This window comes from Lonchura striata, chromosome 1A (genome assembly GCF_050655825.1).
Source record: "Lonchura striata isolate lonStrDom1 chromosome 1A, ASM5065582v1, whole genome shotgun sequence".
Taxonomy (NCBI): domain Eukaryota; kingdom Metazoa; phylum Chordata; class Aves; order Passeriformes; family Estrildidae; genus Lonchura; species Lonchura striata.
The window spans coordinates 63,485,374-63,503,681 of record NC_140741.1 but is presented as its reverse complement, the minus strand read 5'-3'; the positions used below and the strand labels follow the sequence as shown (position 1 = coordinate 63,503,681).

The following is an 18,308-nucleotide window of genomic DNA, read 5'->3' as shown; positions in this document are numbered from 1 at the left end:
AGTCTTCCCGAGCGCTGAGATCATGGCGCCCGTTTTCTCCCTTTGCCTCCCCCGGCAGCTCCCGACCCTGCCCAGCTGCGGCTGCCCCTGCTGCAGGATGATGTCAGCGCCAGCCAATCAGGGCGCGCCGGGCCACCCGGGCAGGCCCGGCCATTGGCTGCCGCGCCGCTCCCGCCCCCCTCCTGACTCGGGCTCCGCCGCGGTTCGCTGCGGAGCCGCAGCCAAGGCACAAGTGCGGGGAGGGGAATAGGAGGGGAAGGGAAAAAAAAAAAACTCTACACAAAAAACCGACAACCAAACCCACCAAGACGCCAGCCGCCATTTCGCGCAACAACAGGCAGAACCCGAGCGAGCAGCCCCAGCCAAGCGCCCTAAGGAGAGAGAGAGAGAGAGAGAGAGAGAAAGAAACAAGAGACACACGCACAGAAGAGTTAGACAGGAAAAAAAATACCCATAGACTCCGCCATGATCACAAGAGGTTTAATCGCCCCCCCTCCTCCCTCAGACTTAATGCCCCATTACAGCCGCCTCCTCTGCGTCCAACCAGCTAGCAGATCCCTTCACCTCGACTCCCTCCTGCCGCAGCAGCAGCTGTTTAGAGCCCCAAACTCTCTGTGCCCAAGGTGTGGGGGGACGCTTAGTCTATGGCGCTGCTGCTAACTGCTTCTCCAGTCACCCGAAAGTGGCGGCTCCATCGAGGCAGGGTAAGAGCTGCCAGCCCAGCTTTTATCTGGTGCCCCGAGTTTGCGCACTGAAGAAGGCTCGCTCAGCCCCTGGTGGGCGTCGAACGAAACCCCAGCCGCCGCCTCCCCTCCATCAGCCGTATCGCTGGAGGGGCTGAAGCTGGGCAGGGGAGGCAGGGCGGCGGAGAGGTGCAGCGGGAGCTGGGAGGAGATATGGTGGTTAGCAAGAGGGGCTGCTTACGAATGGCCGGAGCTGCGTCCGCCCTGAACGGCTGAGCGGGCTCCTGGCATTGGCAGCGCCCGCTGCTCTGGACAGAAGCGCGCCATGCCTACTCCCCGAGGGCTGCTCCCTAACGGGCAGACGAGGCTCGTTCGCTGCTTGTCTCATTCCCTGCAGAACAGAAATGCTTTCAGCGAGTGTTCTCGCACTCGCTCTAAGGAAAGAAGCTTTCTCCCACTTGCCTTTGAGTCTTAAACGCTTCGGGGAAGATTCTCAGCCTTGAGTGTCTTACTGAAAGTTTCAGTCAAAACCTCCTGAGCAGGTCTGCAAAAATTCCCGCTCCTTTTTCGCTCCCCTCTTGCCCTCCCCTCAGGTAGTTCTTCAGCGTGTGTGAGATCCGGCGGCTCTGCCCGGCTTTTCGCGCAGTTTAGGCCGAAAATGTGCTGTTAAGAGGTTCATAAAGAACACGTATGCTGACAGCGTCGACGGTCGTGAGGAAGAAGCTGGAGGTCGGGGGTGTGAGAGCGGCCGAGGAGGGAGTTTTGGCGTTTATTCCTCCGAGGATGCAGCTCTGACTCAGACACCCCCGCTCCCGCCCGCGCTCGGCCCCACAACAGGCCGGGACGGAGCCCCCGCCCCTCCCGCGCAGGCTGCGCCGCCGGGGCTGCGGCTCGCCCCCGGCGCCAGCCCCCGCTGCCGCCGCCCCTCCTCCGCTGCCCTACTTCCCTCCTCACGGCCCCCCTGCCCAGCCCCTGCCGCAGTCTGGTGTCGCGGCCGCGCCCAGACCCCGGAGCCGTTCTGCGTGTTGCAAAATGGACTCTGAGGGCTCGGCGGGCGCGGGCTGCGCTCCCGGCCCGTAAGCAAAATGGCGGCTGTTTGGCTTCGCCTTGGTAACCCTGCCCCTGTCAGGCGGGGCGGGTAAGCCCCGTGCAGGGGGAGGGAGGGGAGAGCGGACGCCATTTTCCCAGAGAGAGGCAGTGACATAGAAGGGAGCGTAGGAGGCTGGAGGGAGGGAGGCACGGGAGCAGCGGCGGCAGCAGCGGGGTTTGTACACAGGTCCCAGGGCAAAGGCGCCTTTGAGCTGGTCCCTGTAGGGTTCTGCGCACTGAGCTAGATTTGGGGGGAGGGGGGTTTCCTCTTTCCCTTTCTTTTACGAGAGCCTGCTGAGGGCTGAGTCCTACCTAGGGTAGGGATATCCGCAGTGGGGCTGTTGCATTGTTTTGGTTGGGATAGAGAAGGGGCTCAGCTGAGGGGTCCTGCTGCCTGGCCTGTGACCATTACAGGTGAGTCTTTGGTTATTACCAGCATATTCTGCTGTGGGTGCTTTGGGGGAGGGGGGGGGTGGAAAAAGGGAGTGAAATGCGACGGGAATGTCTCATTACGTTCGGTGCGAGTATAACTCCTTCCCACCCTGAAATGTGTTTAATTTCTGTTTTAAGTTGCCTTGAATTTGCTTTTCCTTTTGTGGGGTTGGGTTAAAAAATGGCAGGCTGTCGCTATATCTTATGAATATGGCGGGTTACTGTAACTGGAGGAGCTGAGGAGAATTTTTTGGCAGTTACGCCAGATTTATGCATTATGCTTGGAAAATGAGCCAGAAGGAGCTATTATGTGACAACATAGGCTTCCTTGGGCTGGCGGTTTTCAGAACGGGTTTGTGCGTTATTGGGACTGCGTATTGAGTTTTACGAAGCTTGGGGAAGCCTATTCTTTTCCTCCATCCTGTATATTTTTGCTTTGTGGTGCTAAAATGGCTCGTTATAGGCCTAATCTCTCTGCCTTCCACACCCCCGCCTCCCCGCCTGCCTCCCTGTTAATATCTCCGCTTCGTGGTGTAACCTGGACAAACGGAGAGCTGTCCCCAGGAGTTTCTGTGCCAATTTAAAAGGGGATCATTCTCCCCACCCCCTTTCTCGAGGCTGTAAGTAGTTAGACTGGTGCACCCCTTTCTTGCTTTAGTTTCTGCAGCCAGTGTTCGTGTTCCCTGGGTGGCACATTTCATTCTCTTTCCTGAAGCAGTAAGTGTTGGTGGGTTTGACCCTATTGCTGCAGACACAGGGGGAGAGAAACAAACGGTTCACTGTGTACTACTAAATAGGGCAGAGAAACATAATATAGTCTGATTATAAAGGTCCTGTATTCCCCCATACTCAGCTATTAGGGAACGTGCGGTGCCTGAAAGCCCTGAGGTCCCTAAAATGCTATATACTACGTGTCGTCAAAAGCAGAAGTTCAGTACTGCATCTAGATTTACGAATGTTTATTTACAGTAGTTTAAAGGAATAATAACGAAGCATTTTTGTTACACAGGGTTCAGATCAGAGAACAGCAGGAGATATCCATGGCAGTACTTGCAATGCATGATTAATTAGTTATCATCACTATACTTTTGAAGTTACTTTTTAAAAAATGTGGAGCAAATTTATTAATTTCCCTCTTTTGTCCTTTAGAGATTCTAAAAATGGCGGCCTCAGGCTGATGTTGTGGTAATCTAATCAGCTCGGGTCCTCCACACCCCATGCAGTGCGTTTGTCTGCAGCATATTAGTGTCTTACTATGTTAAAATGAAAAGGCTATTGCCTTCAAATAACGTACAAAACAGCTATTGACTTTACTGCGATTTAAAAATGCTGTGTTCCAGCTGATTAATTTTATTGGTTATGTGTGTGAAAGGCAAGTGAACGAGACCACTCTTGTTGGGGAGAAGGGGGGTGGAAAGAGGCAACAGACTCCAGCAGCTCCTTCGAGGGGTGTGTATATGGTGCTGTAACGTAATGTGTATGTCGGTTTAGTAAATGGGAAAGGCTCCTGCGTTTGTGATCGATACTGTACCGCTGTCTGTCCTACTAACGATATAGAATCAGTAATATTTGTCAACGCGAGTCATGGATTACGATCACTAAAACAGTCAGCTAAATTCTTTATGGAAACCCATTTGTGAGTTTCATGTTCATCTTCCAGGAAATACCTTCACTGGACATCGGTGTAGTAATTTCATGTATTCATCGTTAGGGAATACAGAATTAATTTAAGGGAATAATGCACACAAGATTATAACCTGTTACTTTATTTAAAGACACAGAATTTCTTCTGCTACCATGTAATCTTTGCATTACATTTTTTTTCTTCAGTTTATTTTGTATATTGCTATATAAATTGTATATGTGATAATACGCATACAAGTACTGAGGGAAGGTGCGATTCGTAATGTCTAATTTTTTTCCTAAATGAAATATGAACCATTTAGTATCACCACTATAAATACGTTTGAGTGGGGGGAAGGGAGGTCACAAGGATTCATTATTTGGTAGTTGGTGTAGTACTCTGATACATGCTATAGCAACTGCAAATTGTGTGTTTTAAGCAACAATAACAAAAAATAAATTTTCACCTTTTTTTAATGCCTGTCTTTAATTTTGTCCTTTAAATTAATGAGATGTGAATTCCTATTCTGGTATAGCTTTAGAACCTTCTGGATTTAAGAAATCAAAAGTGAGGTATTGAAGTGGCAAAGCTGTATTCAATCTCTGACAAATTTTAATTTGAATACTATTTAGAAGCACTGATGTAGTATTTAAGGTATACCTGAAGTTGAACAGTATGACTTCTAGGGTGTTTTTAATACATGCCTCTAGTGTGTTTTGAGGCCAAAGGCTGGGTGATTTTGTTAATTCTGCAGTAATGCTTACTCCTATCATCTTTAGTTATATAAATAATTTCTTTTTTTCTAAATCGGGTCTTATTCTCTATTTAATAAAGCACATGGAAAAGACTTTAAAGGGTGTACGGGCCTTTATGGAAACCTTTGCCTTTTTCTTTCTTTGCCTTCAGTTGAAAGCTCCTGTCTTGATGTCTACAGTCTGTAGCTCTTTATGGCTTCTGTCATGTTCTCAAACAGACATCTGATTCACAATTAGAGGAAAATAACCTTGTAGACTTTACAAAAAGTGTTTGGGCAAAGGTAATGAAATAACCCAAAAATACTAATTTTCAAATTTTACAGTTTATTTTATGCCCTAAGAACCTCTTGGGAATTTAGAGATCTTCCAGAGTTTTCCTGTATGAGTTTTAATGAGTCAGTTTGCCTTCGTGACTCAGTTTCTCCATTTGTATAAACAGATCTGTGATTTGTTTTAAGGAGATGAGACTACAAAACAAATTCTACCTTTATTTTTTAATTCCATTGATGTTTTTACTTACATATTCATAAAGGTTTAAATACCCCCCTCCCCCAAAGCTAATACAAGCTTCTTGAAAGAGGGAAGGTCTGAAATCTAAATTCCTTCTTTTTTAAGACATGTTCCTGTTCCACAAACATTGTGTCACAAATGCAATAATATGGATTGGAGTTATGAATCCATTTATGTATCTTAACGTTTTTCATATTTAAAAGAGAAATTTGCTTAATTGTCACTTAGCCTTTTGGGTGAGTGTTTTTGCCGTCTGGGAAGTTCTAGAGGGGAAATAATACTGACTCTTCAGACTAAATCTAGGGAAAGTTTCTCTTAGGACTAAGTAACCTCTTCAGTTTACTTTGAGGTAATGCAACTCCTCATTTCTCTTAGACAGTTTCAGCATACACAGCTATCAAAGTTCTGTTGAAAAGCAACAGAAATACAGAAATCAGTGTCACACTGAAGGCTGAAATGTTTCTCCAGTTCTGATCTTGGTTTGACTAAGGACAGTCTTAATTTTGCATGCATGCTAATACTAATTTTAGTAAGGACTATTTGTGGTACTGAGTTAAGGAGTGGTGTATGTAATTGTAGAATCGCGGCATTGTTCTAACTAGATTAATGTAAATGAAGGCTTAATGAAAGTATTTTGCTGTTGTCATGTGACATTTTAACAAAATTTAGTGGGAGGGTATAGATGGATGAAGATATAAAATAGAACCCAATTGAGACTTCTGCAGAGATCCTAGAGAAGTGCATGTATGTTATTTGCCTCATGACTTCCATACAAATGAGCATTTGTGAATCTCTCAAAAGCAGATTTTGTTGGACAGTGTTTTTTCAACAGGTACACTATTTAAGTGTTTCCACTGTGCAAATAGTTCTGATTTATTGCTGAGAGTGACACTTAAGGCACCTCTAGGGGGGAAGAAAATTCCACAGATGAGAAATATGGATTAGGGAAAAAATCCTCAATTCCATGCTTCCGAATTCTGTATTATTTAAAATATTAATTTTTGTGGTCTTTTGAATCGTGCAAGATGGATATTTCTATCTAGCAGTGTTCACATTTTCTTAGTAACAGAAAAGTTGTACCCACAAAACCTATCCAAAATTCTGCTCATGACCTTCACAGTACAGAAAAAAATTGCTGTAGGTGTGTTCAAAGAAAAACTGCTGTTAACCTTTAAGGCATAACAAACAAGTGCTTAAAAGAAACCTTTTCAAGATTTCATATACTTGCTAGGAGATACTGCTGTTATATTTATTTCCTCCTGCATATCTTAATGTATTAATGAAACAAGCAAGGTTTAAGCTGTCTTGGTTGTTAGAAAATTTTAATAAGGTTATCTGCGAACCTTTGAAGACAATTAGTTTTATTGCACAGAGTATACTTTTTTAATGTGCCTAACCTAAGTGGTTTTGTATCTTATTTTTCAAAATTAAAATATGGGTAAGAACTATAGTAAATCAGTGTCCATTCCAGTTAGTGTTTCAAAAGTGAATGTGAAGAATATATTATAGTAGCACACAGATTGCATCCTGTGCGAGTAGAGTATGTTTGTTACTCTTGCATATTGTATTAGCAGAGCGCTACCTCTTGTTTCATGTGATGGGTCATATGCTGCTTAGATGGAGATCCAGTGCTCTAAAACCTAAATGAGACTTTAAAGGGACCAGCAATTTTGCAAATCAGGCAGTTCCAAAAGAGTATTATTCCTAGTTTTAGAGTTTAAAATTTGCACTTGGATAGTTTAGATACTAAAATTTCATATTGCAGTTTCAGGTTAAGGAAAAGTTTTTTATTTTATTCTCATTTGTAGTTGCATTTTTTGTATTTTATGCTATCATAATTTAGGTAATCGTTCACTTTTATATCTTCATCACAAAAGTAAATTGCCTTCAAGTTCAAAGACAAGATGATAAGACTAAGCTTTAATTACGTTATTGTACTTTATATTGCAACTTAAGAAGGAAGCCATATAATCTGTTGTTGGCCCCCTTATCATATAATGGTGCGAGTTGGAAGGGACCTTCAAAACCACTTTGTACCAACGCCCATGCCATGGGCAGGGACACCTTCCACTAGACCAGGGTGCTCAAAGCCTCATCAAAGTCTGGCCTTGAACTTCCAGGAATGGGACATGCACTGCACAACCTGTTTCTAGTGCCTCAGCACCCTCACTGTAAAGGATTTCTTCCTACCGTCTCATCTGAATCTTTCATCTTTCAGTTTTAAACTGTTCCCCCTTGTCCTATTACTATCTACTCATGTAAAAGTCACTCTCCTTTTTTTATAAGCCCCTTCTAGGTGCTGAAAGGCTTCAGTTAGGCATTTGGAGCCTTCTCTTCTCCAGGCTGAATAACTCCTGTTCTCTCAGCCTTTGTAGGAGAGGTGCTTAGGCCTCTGGATTATCCTTGTGACCTCCTCTGGATCTGCTCTAACAGGTCCACTTCTTTCTTGTGTTGCAGACCCCAGAGCTTGACAAAGAACTGCAGGTGGGATGTCTTGAGAGCGGAGTAGAGGGACAGAATCACCTCCCTTGAGCTGCTGCCCACACTGCTTTTGATGCAGCCCAGGGCATGGTTGACTTTCTGAGCTGAGAGTGCACACTGCCAAGTTGTGTCGTGCTCCTCGTAAACCAGCACCTGCAAGCCTCTGTCCTCCTCAGGGCTCTTTCTCCACCCATTCTCTGGCCAGCCTGTACTTGTGCTTCCCGGACACGGGTGCAGCGCCTTGCACTGGGCTGTATTGAACTACATGAGGTGCACACAGGCCCACCTCTCAAGCCTGTCAAGGTCACTCTGGAGAATATCCCTTCCCTCCAGCATGTTGGCCACACCACAGAGCTTCATGTCGTTGACAGACTTGATGAGAATGTGTTTAATCCAGGTCACCAATAAAGGTTCTAAACAGCCATGGTCCCAGTACCAGTTTGTGAGGAATGCCACTCATCACTTGTCTCCACTTTGACATCCAGCTTGACAGCTTGCAACTTGTACAAGTGCAACCATGCGGCCAGTTCCTTATTCACCAAATGGTCCATCCATCACATTCATGTGTCTCTCCACTTTAAAGATGTTGTGCAGAACAGTTATTTATCAATCACAGAAACTGATAAAACTAATAGCCTCTACTTGCCACTCAAGAATTTAAACTTCTGTATAGGATGGAAGATTGGGGTCTTTCACCTTGAGGAGTTCTGAATATATAAGTTTTTTTGGTGTTCATTACTTTTTAACTCTTCTAAATTGATAGGACTGAAGATACTTTTTGACAATTGGTGATGCTCTTAGCTTGCTTTGAATAGACAGAGGGACCTAACTTCTAATTAGAATGGTTGTAATGGGCCCGAGTTGAAAACTGTATCACCAAACAGATGATAGTCAGGTCTAGATGGTTAATCCTGTTTTAACTATTGGTTTAAAGAAAATTTTCCAATAAGGAGTGGTTTTAATCAGTTCTGCTTTAAGTGAAGACTTGAGAATTGCAGCAACTTACATGTAACACTTGAGGAAGGTACAGAGTGATTACATGTCTCTTGGTTTCCAAACCTATCATTCTAGAACTGTGAAAGGAACATGAATACTTTATATATAATTCATAAACAATATGGTAGTTATTTTGCTGGTAATAAGGGTAAGGTTCCTCCCTCAAATGTCTTACCAAGTAATTCCACTGATTTTTTTTTCCTTTTGCTTAGGATAGGAACGTTTGATGCAAATCATTAATATATTTAATATTATGAAGGATTTTTATGAATGACTGTGTTGTGGGGTTCTTTTAAATGTTTGTTCTCTGTCTTACTTTCCAGTGATATCTTTTGTGCTGAAAGACAACAGCCAACACACTGCTTTTTGTTCTCTTCTGTGTGGTAGTAGTAGTGAAAATTAAAGCTGTTTATTGAGCTTCCATCACTGGGCAGAATTTCTTTGTGCTTATTTAAAAATCAGGTATTTTATATCTCTGTTACTATAATTAAAAGTGTACTGAAACCTCCATAGAAAACACAAAGCTGTAGAGTTAAAATGCATGGAATGGGATTTTCTTAACCCAACCAATACAGTTTTGCAAAATAATTGCAGTTGAAAATAAATTCAGTTTTGTTTTTTTGAAAGTTGGAAGGATCTTTTGATCATACACTTCTGTATTTTTCTATGTGTCCTTGAACATGAAATAGTCCCTCCATCTGTTCCCTCATTTTTTCTTGCCAGTATCCTCCCCAAGTTTTTCTAAAGAACGTTGAAATACTGCCAAATTGTTATGAAAATATATAGTCCAGGTTGAACTGTAGTTAATGGAGTTCTTCTAACTGCCAGAAAGAATTAAAAGTTTGTGTTTGAAAGAATGTGACTTTCTGACTTGCTTGTGTTTAGAATCCTAGGCATAAGTGTAGCACTTAGGTGAATGTCTACAAATTGCTTCCATGAGTAAAAGTAGAAAAAATGCTGAGCTATTTAGGTAAATCAAATGTCACAGATAAAAAAGAGGAGCTAATTTTTGAAATCTATGTAAATGAAAACATATCAAAACAAAAATATGCTTAGCTGAAGTCAGACTTGAAATAATTAAAAAGAATTTACTTCTTATGTAGTAGGTATCTAATAATTACAGTAGACTCCCAAGTCTCATTGAGCAGCATAGAAAAAATTAATTAGCTTATTGGGATGATTAAGCCCGCAAAATATTTATATTGTTGAAGGCAATGCCAATATTTCTTTTTAGCCATGTATTTTTCCACCCCAAAAATCTGTACTCGTTGGGAGGAATATTGATGACTGAATTGCCATAAGGTATACTTTTATACTTAATAAAAAATAAATAGACTTAGCCTATACAGTTACAGACATGAATTTGGGTGTTCTTACAGAATGTGGACTTGGATACTTGCAGAAAGCCTTTATTATTTTAGGATGTTTGTCAAGAATAATAGTGTAAAGTAACAGATGAAATGTTTTCATCAAGAGTAATTGCTAAGTCATATACAGGCAGTTTGTCTAAGTTTAATCAATAACTTTTTATCATTTTGTGCTAGATGGAGAAATACTCATTTGCAGTAAAATAGTTGATGCAAAAAATGACATAAAGCCAAGATATTTTTACTGGGAAACTACTTCATTAGTGTTTCTAGCCTTTGAATTTTTTCTTTTAAGGCATTTTACATTTTTCAGTGATAGACTATAACAGGCTAATGTTAAGTAGCTAATATATACTTCTCCAGGCAATATGCAATATTGCTATGAAAAAATAATTTTACAAACCTTCATGTGCTGTACTCATTTTGTATTTTACAGCTTAGATAATTTATGGTTTTTGAATGGCTAGGACTTTCTTTGTGTAATATATTTTCAGAAGTATAGCAGGTGTTTAGTAAACTCGCTGACATCAAGCAATTGGCAGTTAATTTTCAATCCTAAGTGTGGAGTTCTGCAACTATAAAATCTGTAAACGCTGTGTGTGTTAGTATATCTCTGCTTACTGTTTCTTTGATAGATTCCTGATCAATAAACTAATTCTTTCTGTAACTGCTTTTACCTTTATTTCCCTTCTACCACTCATTCTTTTTTTCTTCCTAGTCCCATATTTTGTCTAACTTCCACTGAGAGAAGAAAAGGAGTGAAGAGAGAGAAGAGGTAAGGTCAAGTCTTCATGTTTAAGGGACTAAAATAAATATTTGAGGACGAGACCTTGCTTTCACTCACAGGAATAAGCAAGAGCATCGCTGTTGGCCCAGATAGTAAAGGAAAATAGCTTATGTCTGGTGGAAAGCAGCTTTGGTGTGTAGCAGAGGCTTGGCTAAACTGGCAAACTGACTCTTGGTTTGTACTCAAAAACATGGCTTGCTTTGTGCAGACTAGAGTCTGTAATGCATGTTGTGACCTGTGTACAAATTAAAACCTTGTTACATGATGGAAACTTAAAATTTTTATGTATAAATCTTGGATACCATGAAGGAGGCAGGGGTTTTTATTTCCCTGGTTTAGATACTAAAGTCTGACCAATTCATGAAGTTTGGCTGTCATTCCAAATGTGACTGTGGTCTTTGTTGAATGTAAAATCCTGTGTGTTTGTCTCAAGGTGTTCATAAGCTGGAACAGGTTGCCCAGAGAAGTTGTGGATGTCCCATCACTGGAAGTGTTGAAGCCCAGGTTGGGTGGGGACCCTGAGCAACCTGGTAGCAGAGGTGTCCCTGCCTATGGCAGGGATGTTGCAACTGGATGATCTTTCAGGTCCCTTCAAACCCAAGCCATTCTGTGATTCTGTGCTAGTAAATTGTGCTTATTGGCACAATTTTAAAGTTGGAGGAGGAGTCTTACTTTGTAGTTAGTTTTAATAAGAGTATTTCTTAAATAAGTTGGTCTAATGATTAAGTAGGTCTGTGTCAGTACAACCTATAATGTAATAAAACCAAAATTTGACAGGGCTAGGAACTTAGTAGCCTTGAGCTCTCTGAAGCTTACTAAAAAGGAGATGGGGGCAGCTATAAGCAGTGTCCTATGAGAAACAGGGAGAGGAAGCATAATGATCTTAGCCATTATCTGTCATGTGTGACTTCAAACCAGCCATAGCAAGTACTTTTTTTGGGTTTTTGTCTGTCTGACAGGGTACATGAGAAAGAGGTTAGATGGACATGAGTACTGACAATGTGGTGACCCAGAACAGCATAGGAGGATATTGAGGGGCTTGTGAGTGAGACTAGAAGCAGTTAATGTTGTGATGAGGAAGAAGATACTGCTGAGAGGAGTATAGAGAACATTAAATCAGTGGGGATGTTTGAGCACACGCTACAAATACCAGATTTCTTCTAGAACAAGTTGTTTCTTTTGTATGATTTGCAGGACTTGGTCATTAATAGGTGTTAATTTTTATGTTTGAGTCTACGTCTTATTTTTCCTACTACTCTTTTTTTTTTTTGTCTCAGCACAAATTAGAAGTAAACTGTTAATTTACCTGTTAGGTTACCATAGAAAGCAGCAAACTGTAGCAACGGTCTGAATTTGGACTTGCAGTTGTTTCTAGGTCTGCACAGTTATTACTACAGTGGTGTAACATCTTGAAATTGAATATTCATTCTAATCTCTTAGGAAATCTGTATGGTTGTGGAGCATGTTAGGGGAAACAGAGAAAACTTTCATATATGCAAGATTAGTCATTTATTCATGTATTCTGCTTCTAGGTGTGATTAAAGGTGTGTTACCTCCTGAGAAACAGACAGCAATGAATAAATATTGATTACTTTATACATATATTTATGGTATGTGCATATATGCTTCTTATTTTTTCCATATTTGTGTGTTGATACAAGTATATACATATATACACGTGCAGAGTATAGTTCATTATTTGGAGGATATCTAGAGTGTACCATTAAAATGCCAGTGTCTCTTACTAATTTTAAAATTATCTAATTTCTTGTTAGACTTGTATGCTCAGAGCAGTAGTAGAAAGCAGCAGTTTAGAAAAGCATGAATTATTTAATGGAATCTTCTCTAAATCTTCCCTCTTATTCCTTTCCAATTAAAAAGAAAGTTAAAAAATCAAACCCAGCAAACAAACAAAACCCAACACATACCTCCCAAACCAAAACCAAAAAATTCCAAAGGAGGGAAAGACTTGTAGGTAGGAAAGCCAAGTAGTAAAGCTTAGTTTGTTGGCCTTGTGACAGTTCAGGACATTAGTTTTCACTCTGTGCTTGTGGAGTCTGAAAGACTATTGATAGTTGCATTTTTAGGTAGATTTCTCCTGTATAGATTGTGCCAGGGCATCGGTGTATCAACTTTCATGTGGATTTCTTGTGGTCAAGGGTGGGTTCCCATGGCCATGGGTTAAAATTATTGGCCTGTAATTCTAAAGGAAAGTATGACAGGAATTGCTTTTGCTCATGATTGCAAAATATGTGTACACATGTGATGTAATTGGAGGGAGGAGGAGAATGTTTAGATTGCATTCTCAATAAATGCTACTCACACATAGAAAGACACATGGTGAAGTAATAAAATACAGTAAAACAATACTAACTTTTGATCATCTATTACCTGAAATGCCTTTATTTAAACAAGTAACAGTGAGATAGATATGCAGGAGTCAGCAGAGTCTGAAAACAGTAATACAATCTTGGAAATCTTACGTATCTTGCCTGAAAGACCTTATTGATATGGGAAACAGTTATTAGTTTTGTAGTGATCCTTTGTAACTGGAGTCAACCTGGACTCACAGTAGTGTGAATTTTCTACTGGGAGCAAATGGAAATTAGGAGTTTTGGTATGGGATTAGTGCTGTAGAACACTTCTACATTCAAACTGGCTTGAAGCTACAACCAGGTTAGCATTGCATGCTGGTTAAACTGAAAGGTCTTATTTGACTCAGTACTGTCATGCAGATAGTTTATGTGTTTTAACACTTGTTTATTTTTTTATCTGTAAATCTTGTAACTCTTCTTCCTTGGTCAGTGCTTGAGTGGAGAATTGACTGTTTCAGCAATTTCATTTGTTGCTTCAAGTTGATTCCCTTAAGATTTGTACACATCTCATGAAAATGAGCCTTCATATATACTTTGTGCACTGTGATACTTAGTACTGCTCCAGGAAATGGTTATTTAATTTCTTGCCTGGATTTAAATGTGTGAGGGCAGGGTTTACCAGTACTCTGGGTTTAGCAAAAGAGAGCCTCTTCTGTGCATGTGTTGAGGGGAAATAAGCTCTTCCTAAACATGAGGTGAACTGTCCATTGCTGGGTAAATTGGGAAACAAGTAACTTTTTAGGTGTTGAAGGGGGGGGAACTGACAATTATTCTTGGCCATTTTAGTTACTTAATTTAGTACATATGGGAAAGTTACCGCTTTCACCTTTTATGTATTTTGTAATACACATTTCAAGTTACATAATTTTGCTTTTAAAGAAAGATAGTTGTAGTAGATAGGTTAGAAGGTTTTGATTAATTTTTCTTCAACTCTATAGTTATGTAGATTTTGTATATGGACCTTGTAAAAACACAGTGTATAGAGATGGTAATTCGGTAAGTATATAAATATTCTGTAGTGGCATTAGTTAGACTTCACAGTGAAGTTGTATGCATCACTATAAAATCTAAATAGTTATGTATCTTAAACCAGCACTACTGTGTCTAACAAAATAGCCTAATTGTAGGCTAATTAGAATTAGATTTTTTTCCTTAAACCTCTGTGTTTAGGGAGATCCTGGTAATTTGCTTTACAGAGGCATTCTGTGATGAAATCTTCCAAGTCTTGAAACATCTAAACCATCTAATAACTATTTTTTCTTGTAATTGTTGACAGGTGGTGGCTGATAACTGCAGAAAAAAAATTAAATAACTTTACATGTATATTGAATTCATAAAAACGGGAACAAAAAGATTTAGTGTTTTTGTAATGCCTAGTGATGTGAGAAGATTGAACTGATCTAGCAATCCATGTACTTAAGTTAGTGTAGTCTTCTGTGTATGTGGGAAAATTCTTATAGTTGAGATAGGATATAATTTATTTGTAAGCTTAATTAATGATTCCACTTATGTCCCTTTATAAATTAGGAAATGAATGTTAAGTTTGGAGTTGCTTTGAATCTGTTCCTAACTTCTATGATAAATACATTTTTTCTAACTTCTTGCCTTTTACTTTTTTTGCTTTATGCTCTTTGCCTTTTGTATTTTTCACATAACAACAGAATTGGAAAACTGATTCATGGGAACAGTGACAATGTGTAAAAAGTTGTCAGAGATGTGAAGTACAGCAGAAACAGCTTTTATTAACATTTTTTCCCTCTTTGGCTTTTGTAGTATTAGATGTAAACATGGTTTAAAAACTCACCAACAAACTAAAAAATCATCATATTGTAATAATAGTATTACATTAAGTATTGTAAGTAGTAATGCTGTCTTGATATATTAATGTCTATTTAGGATTTTTTTTATGTTAAAGACAAATAAATTGTTACTAGTGTTGCCACCATCTCTTATCACTGATTTTTATGAAAGGTTTTGTATGTGCATCTAGACTAGAGCTTTAGTATTCGTAGACAAACAGCATAGAGTCTAGCAGGTCTAAAACTACTGGTGTAATTTCAGGAGATCATGCACTTACCTTCTGATTCACAAGCTGAGCTGTCTGTATTTGGTAGTTTTTCCTCCTTAGTGTACCAGTGGAAAAGGTAAGCTTTTTCTTCTAATATGACACAAGTGATCTTAGGAGGACATGAGAGAAAGGAAACATGTGGTCTCTGTTAGACCACATTAGAATAATGTTGTTTTAGTGGAATACCTCAGGGATAATGTATGAGTTATTTCCTGTTCTTTAATGCATAAATTATGTTCTCTGTACAAGGCCATAGAAATTAATATTTTGGAATGTATTACAGTCTTATACTTCTGTTTGAGTACAGTTAATTTACAGAAAAAAGGGTCCTGGTGTTATAAGCAAAGTGGATCATAAAAAGTATGGTGAGGCTTCAGATATTTTAGACTTGATTTGGCTGTTGAGTCAAGAAGCTCCTGTGCATTCTCTAGAGACAATGAGAAGTGCCATTAAAAGTGTAAACCAGTATGAATGAACGGTGATGAAGTGTGATTGGTGTGAGGAGGTTGATCTTGCACAAGATAAATGTTTTAACTAGATTGAACAGAAATTTATCTGGGTTTTAAGATGAACATTCTATTATTCGGGCAAGATAAACTTTTTTACTGCAACTAAAGCAAAATTTATTTGATCAAGGAATGTTTTTTCTCCTATAATAAAGTTGTTAGGGTGATTGTGAAAAATCTGGTGAATTTAAGAAATTGCCAAAATACTTTCAGGGCTTAGAGTGTACTATTGTTAATGGAGTAGTCTGTAGCAAAATTGGAGGGCTTCTACTGTTGTTAATTAAGGTACAATAGATGAGCCACTTAGCCCAGTAAAGAGCTGATCAATGAACTTTGGACTAGCAGTTTTTATATAGTGTCTTTTAACTCTGTGACCCTGAAAGTAACTGGAGAAACCAGTGTGGTCTTCCTGTCTTTCAAATTCATGTACTGCTTGAAGAAAGACTTTCTTAAACAGTAAGTTGTAGAAATGAATGTACCTATGAAAACAGTTTCTTAAAGGCCATGGATGACAGTTTGTCAGAGTTCTGAAAGAATAATTACTTTAAATGGATGGATACTTGTAATGGAAAGTACCAAATCATGACAGTAGATAGTATTTTATGACTCATCTAAAATACCAAGCTTCAAAGGATAAGCAATCTCTTCGTAGATAAAATTCCCCAGTGGTTGTGTTATTTTCTTTCTGTTCTTATAAAATACTGTGACTATTAGTATGTCATGACAATGCTGCTGTTTCCGCCATGGCGGAAAATTATTTTTCATCATTCCAAATTTAACATCACTGTAGGGATCATAACTGGATAGCCTATATACAAGGTCACAGTTTTGTTAAAAAAGTGGGTGTATTGTTATTAATTTATCTTAGATCTCCCCCCACTCTTATTATGGGCATTTGTTGAGGATGGCTATTTATAAACAATGAGCAATGTTTGTTTGAATTAATTTGTCTGTGTAGGTATTGCAAACCAGTGACTGTCTTCATTCTTCCATACATAACTACAGGCAAAGGAAAAGCTTTAGACAGTTCTGTGTGTGTGATGAAGAAGTTGGTAAAAACCAGTGAGTTAGTATTGCAATCATGTTCGACTTCCTTTTAGATGAAAAAAACATCTGTTTAATGCTCTTCAGCTAAAAAAATACTGATACCTCTGGTTTCTGACTTTATTCAGTGTAGATCAGGTTATTAGATTTTTTGACCGAATTCTTACAAAGCTGTATTTGAATAACTTCCCATAGGGCAGGAAGTTGGTTTTGGCTGAGTCCCTCCCCCATCTTTTTTTTTTTTTTTCCACGTTTTTTAGCACAAATGGTGGTGTGTTTGTTTTGTCAGAGATGGTCATGAATGGGGACATGCATTAGCCATTGATTTTCAATCCATACGTAGCTCTAGAAACATTAGCATGGCTCTTCTTTTTCTGCATTACATCAAAAAAAAGCCCCAGATATCACTTGATAAGTGATTATCAGATAATCACTTGATTATCAGATTTGGTAAGCAGATCTCTTCTTTCTGTGTTGACAGTTGAGGTGACTTGACTATCTGATGATTGGGTAACCTCGGTTGTTTTATGTAAGTTTGGAGATGTCACAGCCCATGAGACAGCTGTCTGAATGTGTTCCTCACTTCCATCAGTCTCCAGGGCATTTTTGCCTGCGTTATTTTATAACTCATTCTCTACCTGGTCAAAAGTGTTAAAAGAAAATGTTTTAAGAAAAACCACATCACCAACAAAATCAAGTTTAAGTGCAGGAAACACCTTTCTAAGTGAGAATCTTGATCCCAGACAGTTGTCTAGTATGTCTTTAGACCTACATTGAACCATTAAAGCTGCTTAAGAATTACCTAATAACTGGCATAAAGTAAAAACTCCATTCTCCTGATGACTTGTTAGCATAGGGGGTACTGGAACAGCAGTTAACCTTGGGCTAACTGATTTACCTGGATTTTAAAAAATCATGGTTTCTTTTCAGTTACTGGGTAAATTTTTTACTTTTTCAGAAGATGGGGACTAAATGGTGAGTTAATATTTACTTTAAGTTGTAAGTACAGCCATTCAGGTTTCTGCCCTCTGAATGGAGTTAGCTATATGGTGGGAGAATGAGTGCTCACTTAAACTGTTAGAGGGGCTTTTGGTTTTGTCAAGCCTTCTACTGAAAATATTCTATACCTGCTTTTTATTTAGTGTGTTTTTCTTGCTACTTATTCTTGAAAATAGTATATTTTTTCTTAATTTTTTGGCATAGCTAGTGGTGCTGTTTTTACTTTTGGTATTTAGTAAGAAAATACTCAGTATTTAAATGAGGAAAGCAAAATATTCTAATGGCTGCTTGGCCCAGTATAGCTTTCTAGCTCATTGTAATTGGTGTCTCACATAATAGGACTAAACCACACCTTTTGCTGTCGAGGAGAGTGAACTAGTTGTAGGTTTAGGCACTTCAGACATCTTGGGATGTTCTTAAGTTAATTGCCAACCTTGACCACTGTTAAAAAATTTAGGAAGTTAGATGAGGAGTTACTGCCATCTCATACTTTAGAAATGTCTTGTACATAGCACTTTCATCTTTTTCATCTACGCTGGCCTAATCAATAAAATAAGACAATTCAGATTTAATTCACAGTGTTTATCTGAAG

At 39.4% G+C, this 18,308-nt stretch overlaps 1 protein-coding gene and 1 long non-coding RNA gene across 7 annotated transcripts in view; one reads left to right on the top strand and one right to left on the bottom strand.

The window, feature by feature from the left end:
- Positions 1-464: 464 nt before the first annotated feature.
- On the bottom strand, positions 465-1,346 carry LOC146763505 (uncharacterized). Its single transcript, XR_014951974.1, has 2 exons — positions 1,146-1,346; positions 465-1,074 (listed from the first exon to the last, which is right to left on the bottom strand). It is a non-coding gene; the product is annotated as an uncharacterized LOC146763505 (long non-coding RNA).
- Positions 1,347-1,879: 533 nt separating this feature from the next.
- KMT2E (lysine methyltransferase 2E (inactive)) overlaps positions 1,880-18,308 on the top strand; it is a 56,424-nt gene continuing 39,995 nt past the window's right edge. For 2 of the 6 annotated variants that reach the window (XM_021534690.4, XM_021534687.4), the window contains exons 1-2: positions 1,880-2,186; positions 10,656-10,712. The gene's annotated coding sequence lies outside the window, so the exon portion shown is untranslated. Of the gene's footprint in view, positions 2,187-8,892; positions 9,033-10,655; positions 10,713-12,256; positions 12,335-18,308 lie in introns of those variants that run through there. The other 4 variants (XM_021534688.4, XM_085569048.1, XM_085569047.1 and 1 more) reach the window with 4 other exon arrangements.